This window comes from Haliotis asinina, chromosome 3, assembly GCF_037392515.1.
Source record: "Haliotis asinina isolate JCU_RB_2024 chromosome 3, JCU_Hal_asi_v2, whole genome shotgun sequence".
Lineage (NCBI taxonomy): Eukaryota > Metazoa > Mollusca > Gastropoda > Lepetellida > Haliotidae > Haliotis > Haliotis asinina.
This window is the reverse complement of record NC_090282.1, coordinates 2460560-2473130: the sequence shown is the minus strand read 5'-3', so window position 1 is coordinate 2473130 and position 12571 is coordinate 2460560.

The window sequence follows — 12571 nt, the reverse complement described above, 5'->3', positions numbered from 1 at the left end:
AGAGAAAGACACAATATCCTTCAAAATCAGAGACTGACAAGCTCCAGTATCCCTCAAGGTAATAAAGGGCCGTGTGGTAGAATTATCTCCCATACGTGATACGTGACACAGAACTCTTATAAACAAAGAGCAAAAACTCCCTCCGAACTTCAGAATCCGGGCACTTACTCTCACAAACAAAACTCTTCCCAGAACCACCTGGAAAGAAAGGCTTAGGTGCGATGGACACAAAAGCATTTGGGGAACCTGTAGCCTGATTTCTAAACTGGAGTTTGTAACATGCAGAAATCAAATTACCTGGCTTCTTATAATATGCACAAACAGTATCAGAACCACTGGTAGTCTTAGGCTTGGACTGAAACGTATGTGACTACTTGCCACTAGAATTTGAACCTGTTCTAACACCACTGTAACCGGTATGTCCTGAAGTCTTACCTTAGACCCACACCTCCTATCAAACAATATTTCCTTTTCTCTAGTGTTACGAGTGTGCATGTTCTGTATATTTATGTTATTTAATAAGTAATAATTATTATTGGGTCACAGTATTTAGTGTTTTGAATATTAAATATGATGGGTCACATTTCGTTTTAATAGCTGGTCAACACTTTTAGCATTCTGGTTTTCCGGAATTTATCTGCTCCTAGTTTTCGATGTGATTACTTCCGGGAGACATATTCTAGGGCATTCTACAGTGTTGCCAATGTTCGCTTGTGCCCGAACGTTCGGGAAATGACTGTATATATATATAAATGCTGGTTGCCGTGTTGAGGGCGACACTCACACTAATTCATATTTTACTGGAGTTACTGCCAACACGCTTGATCATCAAAACCCGTCAACGCCTGACCTACATTATCTGCTGTCGCACCGATCGCTGTGTTGACATTCTGCCATAGTTGATTTTCTCTCACACCAAGACTTTGGTGAGTTTGCTATATTGTATTTTGTGACCCATTGACTTAGATTTTGTCTCTCATGAATTGTACCTGAAATCTGCATTGTTATATTGACTTGTGACTTTGTATACCTTGCTCTCGTTGTATAACAATACAGAATTTGAAAGTAATCGACTTGTCATTGCTCTGTTTTGCTGGTTCACAGGGGATTTCTTAAATTGTTGTCACGGTAAATTCTTAACCGTAACACTAGTAAACTCTACAAAAGTCTCATTGTCCCTTTTCTAAGCATTTCTGAACTTCTGGCGATAAGCCTCAGGCACGTACTGATAAGCTTTCGAAAGTGTACTCTTGACAAGGTCATAGTCTGAGCTTTACTGTACCGACAAGGCTGAATAAGCATCCTGAGCTTTCCCCTTCAAAATAGTTTGCAGTAACATAATCCATGACTCCCTAGGCCACTTGAGATTTACAGAAACCTTTACGTAATGTAGAAAATATTTGTCTACTTCTTTCTCACTTAAAGGGGGTACTGGTCTGGCATGCCTTGCAATGTCAAAAGAGGAAAACAGCGTGGAGAAGAATTTTCTTGCTTTTTCATTTCAATTTCCTTCTTTTTCAATTCTCTTTCCTTTCTATCTCTATGTCTTTCCATTTCTTTTTCTATTTCCATCCTTTTCTTTTTAATTTGTAACTGAACTTCGAGTTTCTTTAATCCCTGTTGATCTGAACCCTCCTCTTGGACCACTTCGAAAACATCATGTTCCAAAACTCGATTATCAACATAGTGATTCAACACAATTTTCCAAATCTGAAATTTCCTCTTTGCAGGTTTGGCATCAAGTTTGAAATCTGAAGAAATTTGCAATAAATCTGATTTGCCCAATTGACCGATTGTCTCAGAGTCATGGAACAATACAAACTTCTCAAGTTCTAACACCATTTTGCTGGTGCCACAACTGAATCGTTCCAAAATTGCAAATAAAAATAAAAATAAATAATAATAATAAAAAATAAATAAATAAATTTCACAAATGGTCTCAAATGTCAAATGAATTCTATCCCGGACGAGCCCCCAATTTTGTTAGGGTGAATAATTTTATTCCAACAAGCACATCACTTCACTTTTAACATGTCAGTTGTTCTTCACATATTGTTTCCCATATGATTTTATTTGTATAATTCCTGCCTTTAACAGAAAAGAGACATGCGTTCCTCCTAAAAACCTTTGATGTCTGTTTGAAACAGATTTCCAGAGTATCAACAGTGTTGAAACGGCGGCATGCTTCTGACTGTTGCTTCCTTTCACACGTGTGTAATGTCATGGCTCTAGCAGATGTGAACTTCACAGAACTATTGGCACTAATGTGTCAGTTGGGTGAGGTCGAGTCGTGGTCTAAGTGCGACCAGGCGTGAAGAGCACAATTAGACTGCCTAAGATGGCCTTTTGTTGTGCTATCCTTATTATGACTTTGACAAGTGTGGAGAGACTGGTGTGTAGCTGTATTAAACATGTATCGTGGTTCGGACTGATATGAAAGGAACAACGGAAATTTTCTTTCTGCCTAGTGCCTCGTTGGCCCTGTCTTAGATTCCGATAGTAAAAACCATTGCTGACGTGTTTCATGGATTTGAGAACGCCGACGTCGTGGTCATTATAAGTCTTCACTTCGTTATCCGTGTATAACCACTGGTGGACGGTTCGCTCTAGTCCAACCGTACCTTTACTAGACACCGTTCCATCGCTTGATGTATTTCTCTATTTAAACTCTTGCCCCAAACCACTCATCACACATTCCTTTCCCTTGTATAACTCCTATCTACATGACGTCCTGCTGCTGTGTAAGCTACTGTTAGTTTCCTATTACGGTTAGCAACACGTTGACTTTCATGTCAAAAACGTTAAATTATTTATAGGAATACCATAACCGCCAACAGTAGAAATCAGTCACCAGAAATCAGTCATCAGAAATCAGCCCGGAAAAGAATCTACAATGGAAAGGTAATGAAACTTCCATGCATGGACCACTGGGAATTGACACCAGGTGTTAGCGAAGAGCATAACTATGTCCTGCTGTATCGGAAAGATAACTGTAAAACTACCTATAAATAGAAACTGCAAAACCCTTTCACTTTTCGTAAGTAAGCACAGTCGATTGTGGTATTTTGAGCATATTATGAATGTATTTCTTTGGACGCCGCATCGAGGGGTATTGAAGCTGCACGACGCAGTCGGCAAATAAGTCTGGACCAGATAGACAATTGCGTGATGACAACATGCAACACATACGTGTCATGACAGAAGAATATTACAGTATTTATTCTTTTGAGCATGAGACCTGTCAGTGTTACAGTATCATGTATCCCCTCACTTTACATGTCAGCTTCACCATGAAATAAAGGGACATTGGTTACATTTCTGTCTAGGTATTTACTCTAACATCATCGGCACCATGACAGTGCCATGATTCAAACATAGCAAACAGTTTCCGTGTTCATCAAAACGAATCTCGGTGTAGATACATAATTCACATAGATGTGCATCACATAAAGTGCATTGAGGGAAATAATTGTGTTGGCTGGATGGTAATTAATGCAGACCCAACATGTGTACCTAATTGTAGGTGAGATTATCTTTACTTAACAAATGTTGCTCATATATTCTGATCGATACATACATTCGTTTATAGATCCACACAGAATTTCAAAGAGTTCAAACAAATCTAGTGTGAAATGTTGCCTAGATACTAGCCAGAACTGAAAACACTGAGATTTGTTTAGTCCAATGTAACAGTCCACAAAGAGTGCGTTAGCTTTGCATGTTTATCGTGACAGCGAGGTGTTTGGATACATCATACGGCAAGTCGACGTGTCATAGGATTCTTCAGTTGGAGCGCATCCACTACCTGTCGTCAGGTGACGGGTTATTATGTATTAGACCCATTTCTGCTCAAAGTCTCCTTGTTAAATATTGTCGTAGACTTTTAACTTGACCCTTGTTAGTATGTGAAAATTCGTTTCAATTCAGTGTAAAACCATTTATCCCTAACATGCATGACGGTGCTGAGCACTATTTGGCAAATGTGTCAGTCAATGATTGCGTAATCCAATTTGCTATATTGCTCAGATGTAAAAGTGCGACAGTGCAAGAAGGTGTAGGGAAGTACAATGCCTTTCTCTGTATTGCCATTTTACTCCGTAATACCCTGGGACGGATGTGAAACTGTTTTTCAATGATAACAGTAGTAAACGATTACCCAATACAGTGAGGAATGTCCTCCAACGTACTCACTAGGTTGGTCTTGCAGACACAATTGCCCGACTTTAATGACATGGAGAACGCGTCGCTGTCTCCATGTCTCCAGAGGTTCAACACTTGCGCTTTGTCAGGAAAGTCAATGTAACACGAGTGCGTCTAATTTCCTGACCTTTTATTTGCTGCTGCTACGGTGAATCATCTACATTGACGCGTTAGTCATCTGTAGTAAGGGTACTGATGCCATTACTACACGTTAAGGGGCAATTCACAGAGGTAATCAGACATGATCTGGACATATAAAACGCTGAAGTGGCACATGTAGTCACTGTCTTCGTAGAATGTGCAATATTTGATGAGAAGCGATCCTCATCTCGATGCAAAAACACAATACTTTGTTGTATAATTAAGAGCATTACATCGTCACCATCGATAATTGTGTAAAATCTGAGTTCTCTCAACCGGATAGCTCTTTTAATTTGTTAGAAGAGATATATGTTTAGGAAAGCGGACGGATCAAACAGTTGTTCAGCTGTTATACACTGTAGGTGTGACAGAAGGTAGTCACAGTGGCGTATGTTATTTACACTTAAGCTATGTATAGACAAAGCTCATGCTGGTCTTGATTCCAAAAGATTCTATGTAAGCAAAAGCATAATTGCAACTGGCAGACCACTGCTTCAGGTAGACAATGATACATATCCGAAAGTCAAGAGTACAGAATATAACAATATCTGTATTTTCGACCTACACCGAGAGATTACATTCCTTGCTTACTTTGTTTATGTTAGAAGTGAAGAGTTCAATGTTTTCATCGAAAGTAACACGCCTTTTGGCTGAGATATTTGAACGTTCTTCAAAATGCGAAGCCGACATTTGAAAGTATATCCAGCAATACATAAATTATTTGTTCTGACTCTTTTCCTTCAAACCATAAAAATGACATACAACTGAACTAGACGCAATTGTGGTTGTCATTTCGTCAATAAACAGACCCATCTCAGATTCAAAATGGCGTTTCTATATTTATACCCATGGAAAGAGGACATAGTGACTTCAGATCTTGCTGGTAGATGAACATAGAAAATGTAGATAGTTGTTGCAAATGAACACCTTGGGGCACACAGACACCATTCTGTACACACTCCAGGAAACGCTTTTCTTTCACCATATTTCAAATCGTGTCCATACGTGTGTATGATACGGACATATTGACAAAACAAATTTTTCAGCTCTTGCCATGGTAATAGTGAGTTAATGAGTTACGATTTAACGTTACATCGGCAATATTTCAGTCCTATTCTGACGAAGGCATGGAAATAACCCGAACATACAATGTAGCTGTTTGTTCAAAGGGAGAGCAACAATTTGTAACCTTACAATGTTGTCATATCATGCATAAGAATTAACAACCAAATTTGGAGACCTGTTTCTTTAATCTATTTTGTCAAAAATGCAAATACTATAAGGACTCAAATACGCAGGGTGGAGCAAACCCTGCATTGGAAACATGTGTAATAGACAACTATGGTGCTAACAAATATCGAAAGAACAGCAGTGCATCCGAAAACGGTTTATAGTCTAGACTCTGTCGTAGACAAGGAAGATGTAAAGTTTGAAAGAAAGATCCCTTCTCGCATTTATCTAGTGTTAAGACTTACTCTGTGTCTGGAGGGGAAACGGTAGATCCCTGTAATTACAGCAGGACCTATTATCATGTCTGCAAGTGCCTGGTGGGCTTTTCAGTATCAGCAGCACATCTAACAATATCTGATGTGCGAGATGAAGAGACCCATTACAGACCCCGACAGAAGGCATCCTTCTACGACGTAGAAATGCTCGGACTATCTCCACACAGCATCATGATAACTCCTATAACAAATGCAATTTGTTTTCCAAACACACCAGCTTGTGTTCAGTCATCTGCCTACTGAATTCAACGTCTTGAATTAAACGTTTCCTCTCACATTTAGTTGCAGATAGAATCAAGGCTGCAGGATGTTATTTTTGCTTAAATCCCATTTGATAGGGTCTGCTATCAAACGGGTTTAAACCGTTCCAAAGAAAGTTTGATACCAAGAAGCAGAGGCAGAACATAAATGTTTAAAGCAAAACCTTCGACATTCTGATAGGGATCGGAGCCATTACAACCACACATGGGGTCATTAGCATTGTCTTCTGAAATTAATTACATGAACACGTTAAACACATTACTCGCACTCTGCGCTTTTCATACTTGTCCCTTGAGAAACAGCGATTTCTGTTAGAGGTACGGCAGACAAGTATCAGTCGGAATACAGGTCATTAAAGATAGTGATTGGGCAAATTTAAACAAACGTTGGGTCGCTAATATACGACAATCAGAAGTTGTGCGTGTGTTCAAGTGTGAGAAAAGTTGTTTTTAGAACACTGACAATCACTATTTTATATGATTTTGAGCGTGACTTCATCTAGTTTGATTTAGATATAAATACTTCTTGATGTGACACGAATAAACTCAACAAATATGGTCACTTGTAAATGCTTCCTAATTTTTCATATCCTTGCCTGGTCATAGCCGTCTTGGAACGTAGGTTTCCAAGTATTTCGGTGACAGTTTGACCCAAATTACCTTACGATTGTAACATCTGAGTCAATTCAAACTTTTCAGGTGTTTGGTGTCCTTTGCTTGTCAGTTTAGATGACATTCGTGTTTGAAAAAAAGTTCTTACACAGTTTGACATTTATGAATTAGTTTTAAATGGAATTATTATATTAATTGTCCGCTGATGCTGCTGGGTTGTTACTGCATCCTTTGTTCCAAAACCATCTATAAGGTCAGGGGGACACTGTCGCATGTTGTATCTGCCACAGACTTCTCCCGTATAGTCTCCACCCACGAACACCACCCACTAGCTTAATCTAACGTCCATTGACCACCAGTTGGGGACAATCAACAAGATTTTCATTCATATTTAAAGCTGCCGAAGATTCTAACGAGTGAAACGAGTAAACGACACCACTCAAAATTTCATCATTGCTGGATGGTCACATGCCCATTCTTAATAACCATATCTCCTGCCATGCGTAAAACCACACTACATCATGGCTGAAGCCATATCCATCACGGGTTAGAACTGTAGTCTAGGTACCACCAGCCGGGACCTTTCCTGTCATCTGTTAAAGAGAGAAAAAAAAAGCAAAAACAAAAACAACGTAAAAAAACCCTGAATTTGTGTGTAATCATAACATAACGCCTTTGTCCACAGCCCGTTAGACTGACAACATTACCAAGCACCTGCATACAACCAAATTTAACGGCAAAGTTGGCATTTATCTTTCTGGTATTGACCGGTAGTGTTCTAAGGATTAAGCAGTTTGGAATAAATTGATGTCATGAGACAGTCTTGTCTGAGTGTCGATGTTTCCGCTAGGTCTCCCTTCACAACCCTTTCCCAGTCCAGAAATTACATTTTTGTATTTCCTGAAACATGGCCATATTTAAGTCACCGTCTGTCACCACATCTCACCATCAACATTGTATCTGTTCGCTGATATCTTGTCAACGAGGCGTTTTAAGATTAACTGCATTAATGCCGCGCACACGTATGACTGTATGCATGTGCATGAAGTCGGGCGAGTGTTCAGTTTAAACTGGATGTTGAGTCCAGATGCATTGCGACGCTATTGTAATTGGAAGCCTCAGCGAACATTCAAATCAGTCGTTCCCGAATTGTTTTTCGGTAGTATTGGCACTCCAAAGTAACAAATACATAGTGTGCCAGTATCAGATATTGAATGTGTGGTAAACCTAGCACGTGACAACCACTTTGGAACAGTAGAGGACAACAATATGTAATACAATGAGAATCTATCATTGCCACGGTTGGAGAAATGTTTTCCAAGACATGTTTTCGTTTATGTCATGTGGTAATCTAGAATGTTGAAGAATCGAATCAACTTTGAGGTCGTTCCAGAGGCGGAGTACCAAATGAAGGTACTTTCAGCTGAATACATCCAACAAAATCCCTTCATGTCAATTATCAATCTGCATTGCAATGTTCCCGACTGTATCACGCGTGTTTTTCACTAACATTATTATCGTCAATAGTTACATGTTGCATATGTGCATGGTCGCAAGTGAGAGGCACGTTTGCTTCCTTATATGTTTTATTTCTTTCCTACTGCCTTTATCTGCTTTGTTTTTCTTAATAACGGATAGTGATGCTACCACGTGTTCGGGATGCCCTACCCGTGACACACGCATGTGAGGGTACATCATTCGTTCGCCTGAAACGAATTTGAAAAAAAAACATTTTGAAAGTTTTACTGAGAGCTTGAGTGTTGTAACCATGAAGTCTTCACAGAAAGCGTATGGTACCACCTTTGTGTAACACAGGCATTATAGGCGTATGGGTAAATGTCCAGTATTGTTGTATGTATGAGAAGTAAATATGGCATGTCCTCAGACCGCCGGTTGTACCTCTACTTGTCAGGGACAGTGGGTTAGCCTAGCGTTTGCTCGTCACGCAGAAGGCCCGTGTTCAAGTACCCACGTAGTTACAATGTGTGAAGCCTAAAGATGGTGTCCCCCATTTAGAATATACTGGAATATTGCTAAAAGCGGCTTAAAACCAAAGTCACTCACTCACTCACTCTCTATGTCAAGATGATGATGTTCAACGTTTACGTGACTCCCAAGCTGGGAACACCGCACACCGGACCAACCAGAGATGACCCAGTTCAAAGTTACATGTGTCCATAAACAATTTAGCTCATTTATATTTAAATCTGAATCTGTGGAGAGAACGACAAACACATGTAAGTCGAAACAGTAATTCATCAAAACACACCCTATGCTTACGGTTATTTCCTGATGAAACCCTACATGTTTTGAATCCCAGGGAGGTTATTTAATTGATTTCCTATATGTCACATCATCCTGGTTAGTATTCGTTTTCATTCGATGTGTAAATCATGTGTCTCACACACGGCTGTTTTGTTTACAATAGGCGCTACCACCGATGATGTGCAGAAATTGTCAAGTCGGCGAAAGTTACATTGGCATATTTCTGGAACCGCAGCTGCTACTGGCGACATTTGGCTTCGTAAATATTTCATCTAGTGGATTGAATTTTGCAAGGAAACTTTATTCCAAGAGTTTGTAAAGTGGCGGCTGCATTCTCATCATGGTAATTGGAGTGATTGTCATTGCTACATTACGTCTTTATGACTTCCGTTCCTGGGAAGAAGTTTCTATCTCTGATGGCCCCGAAGAAAAGCAGAAGCATTCGGTGGACTGTAATTGTTGTAGGGTATTATTCAAACGGCAACTATAACAACAGAAAAAGGTACTTCCTTCGAGCATCTTGTGACATTAGTCTGAAAGACAGGTTATGATATCACGTTCACTGATAAAACACATACTTGTTTACGGAAGACAAAGGCCCTAAATGAGATTGTTACAACTCACCTCACATTGTAAATATCTGTTGTCACCAACTTGAACCCTGATGATTCAGTTCACTTGACGAAGGGGCCAGGCGTAGCTCAGAAACACTGTGACATACAATATACAACTTATACACACCTTTGCAAGGCAGCACAACAGGGCAGTTCTAACATGGCTGGCTGTTTCCAGCTGTTGGGGTTGAGAATGATAGGCGCCTACGACAGGGAAAGAACTAGATTGGAAATCCATGTCAGCTGGGATAATAGTTGGATGACATCTAAAACAACATCGCCAAGGATGTTTCAAATCACTAATTTGGGCACATCGTTTGCTGTCAAAACCGGATGTTGTCCTTTGAAAACAGTTTGTTATAATCATTGCTCAAAACTTAGAGCGCTGGTGGCAGTTCATGTCGATTCGAGAGATGGACAAACCTATATAACTGCTTACGTTTTTCTGACATCAAGTCCATATTATTACATTTGATAGTCACCAGCTTCAGAGCCACTTGTATAGATAAGATATCCTTGCATACTAATTGATTATATATTACCTGTAAAACACATATATTCATTATATGAATATGAGAATACACAGTCTGCTTAAGGACATTGGTGATGAAAACTATAAAAGAATAGATAAGGACATAACTTTCTGAATGAGCAACTTCTTTATTAGGGTGGAGTGACGTTTCGATACAGCTTCTTGTGTCATTGTCAAACAAGTTGTTTGATCCATAAAGTTTTGTCCTTATCTGATTCACCAACTTCTAAACATGCCTCTCAAAGAAGTTATAAAAGAATAACTGAAAACCATTGATGACAACAGTTGTTCACGAATGGTTAGCATAACGGTCCAGCTGTTACTGATAAAGCGAGAACAAAACCATCCCCTCAGTCCACTTTCCGTTACTCTCTTTATGGGATTTTAACTTTTGAGAATATAATTTTGTTGACGTATTTAATGTTTAGATCCGCTTGCTAATTTTTCAATCTGTAAGACACTGAACAAATTCATTCATCATTGGTTCAGGTTGGTCTCATGTCTTGAGCTGATCTGCAACCTAGCGATCATTGTGATGTTTTTGTTGTGAGGAAAAGATATTTTTCGCACTCAAGGTAAATGACAGCTGTTCGAATTTGAAATCATTTATGAAAGACACTTAGTTCTTTCAGTTGCTCTGTTGTCACCATTAAACAGAGCAGGGAACTGGTGAAACAGACAACAGGTCTAGGCAATTTGTAACATGTCTGATCTGTTTAGACAGGTTGTGCAGATTGCCTGAATGAATGAGACACTTCGTCAGCAGTTCAGGCATTTCACAAATTGCCCTAATTTACACACTGATTGCAAGCTTTAGACCGTATAAAGTATTTAGTAAACCTATAAAATGCTTAAAACTTTGGTCAGCGTTTCCCAGCGTCCATCTGTGTTCTGCTCTTGCAACAACACATCAATCATGTCATATTAATCATGTAACTATGATAGTTCCATATCACACAGAAGTTGAGTAGTTTAACATCAAGATTCATATATAGTGCCACAAATGCAAGGCATTATCAACAAGACCTTACACTTGTTAAATATACGATAATATACATACACGTGATCAACTCTGTACAATCAACCACAGCTCACGCTATGTTAGGATATACTGAAATGGTTTAATTCTCACACTCTAAATAAAGTCTCAATAGCTGCTGTGTAGCAGACATTGTTACTATGTCCTATGATGGCATGGTAATTCATCACAGAGGAAGACACTGCTGACCAGCTTTACAAACCAAGATAGTTACAAGCTTCATGGAATGACGTATTGCATATCATCACACTCGGTGGCTCGTTCGCCCTGTCACTGACATGGACAGGAGGTAAATGGATATAGGGACATCGACCTTAAACATGTTCATGATCCTATGCCTAGCAGGGTGTTATCCGGCTGACTAGCATGACACACCATGTTCTAAATCACCTTATGGTACGCGTGACTAGCGTTAGTTACTCATGGGTTTCAAGCCATATCCCAACACAAAGGCAGATACACTTTCCCCTGTCTTTTGTGTGCTGCTGTGCTCCGTGCAAAAAAGTATGTAGAAATGAAGTTAAGATCACGGTACCCTTTGATGAAAAGGTCAAAGCCGCGTCAGGGCCTTTCAGATGTTAAAGCAGGATACATAAGCTAAGGTTTTCACAATGTTTAACAGCGCAGCAGTGTCAGGTCTTTGGAGGACATGGAAGACTCAGTGTGGCGTATGTCTGTAATGAGTCTTCGGTTTCTTCTAATTTTATTGCAGTCAATTGGGATTTCTTAGCCATACATTTCCCGATCATGTTTTGAATGATTTAACTGAATTAAATTGAAACAAACAACTTTATGGATGACAGCTTCTTACATATTTGAAAGAGCGACGCATCGATGTAAGTTCTTACATTGATATCAAGCTAAAAGTGATGAATTTGTCATGTCTTTTCACTTTTATTCAATTATTCACTAAATTGTAATGACCACCGATTTATGAATTACATTCGCCACATATTTAAGGCTATTCCTGTTCCTATCTCCCAAAATTCATTCTATTTTTATGGAAGCATATCTTGGATACACTGTAGAAAAATACCCCTGAAGCTGAATATAACTGAATCTATATAACTCCGTACTCAGAGATTTCGTTTTGATTTGTTGTAAGGAAGCCATTTAGTTGTCGACAACACGCACATGTTATAGGAATAAACTTTTTCGTCAAATTTGTCGTGAAAGGCCAGACTAAATAAGATTTGAGAAAGGAAATCAGGAACTCCAATGCCAGTCAAATCTCAGTTACGTCTTGTCCGAGGTTACAATGGAATCAACAAGACCTTATGAACCATGTGACGATCGATGTTTACGATCTGCTGACAGGTGCCATGTGATGGAACATTACACTCAGCACACAGATCGATCAAAATCAGAAGTTTGGAATTTATCGTTTTTGAACCTGAATTTAT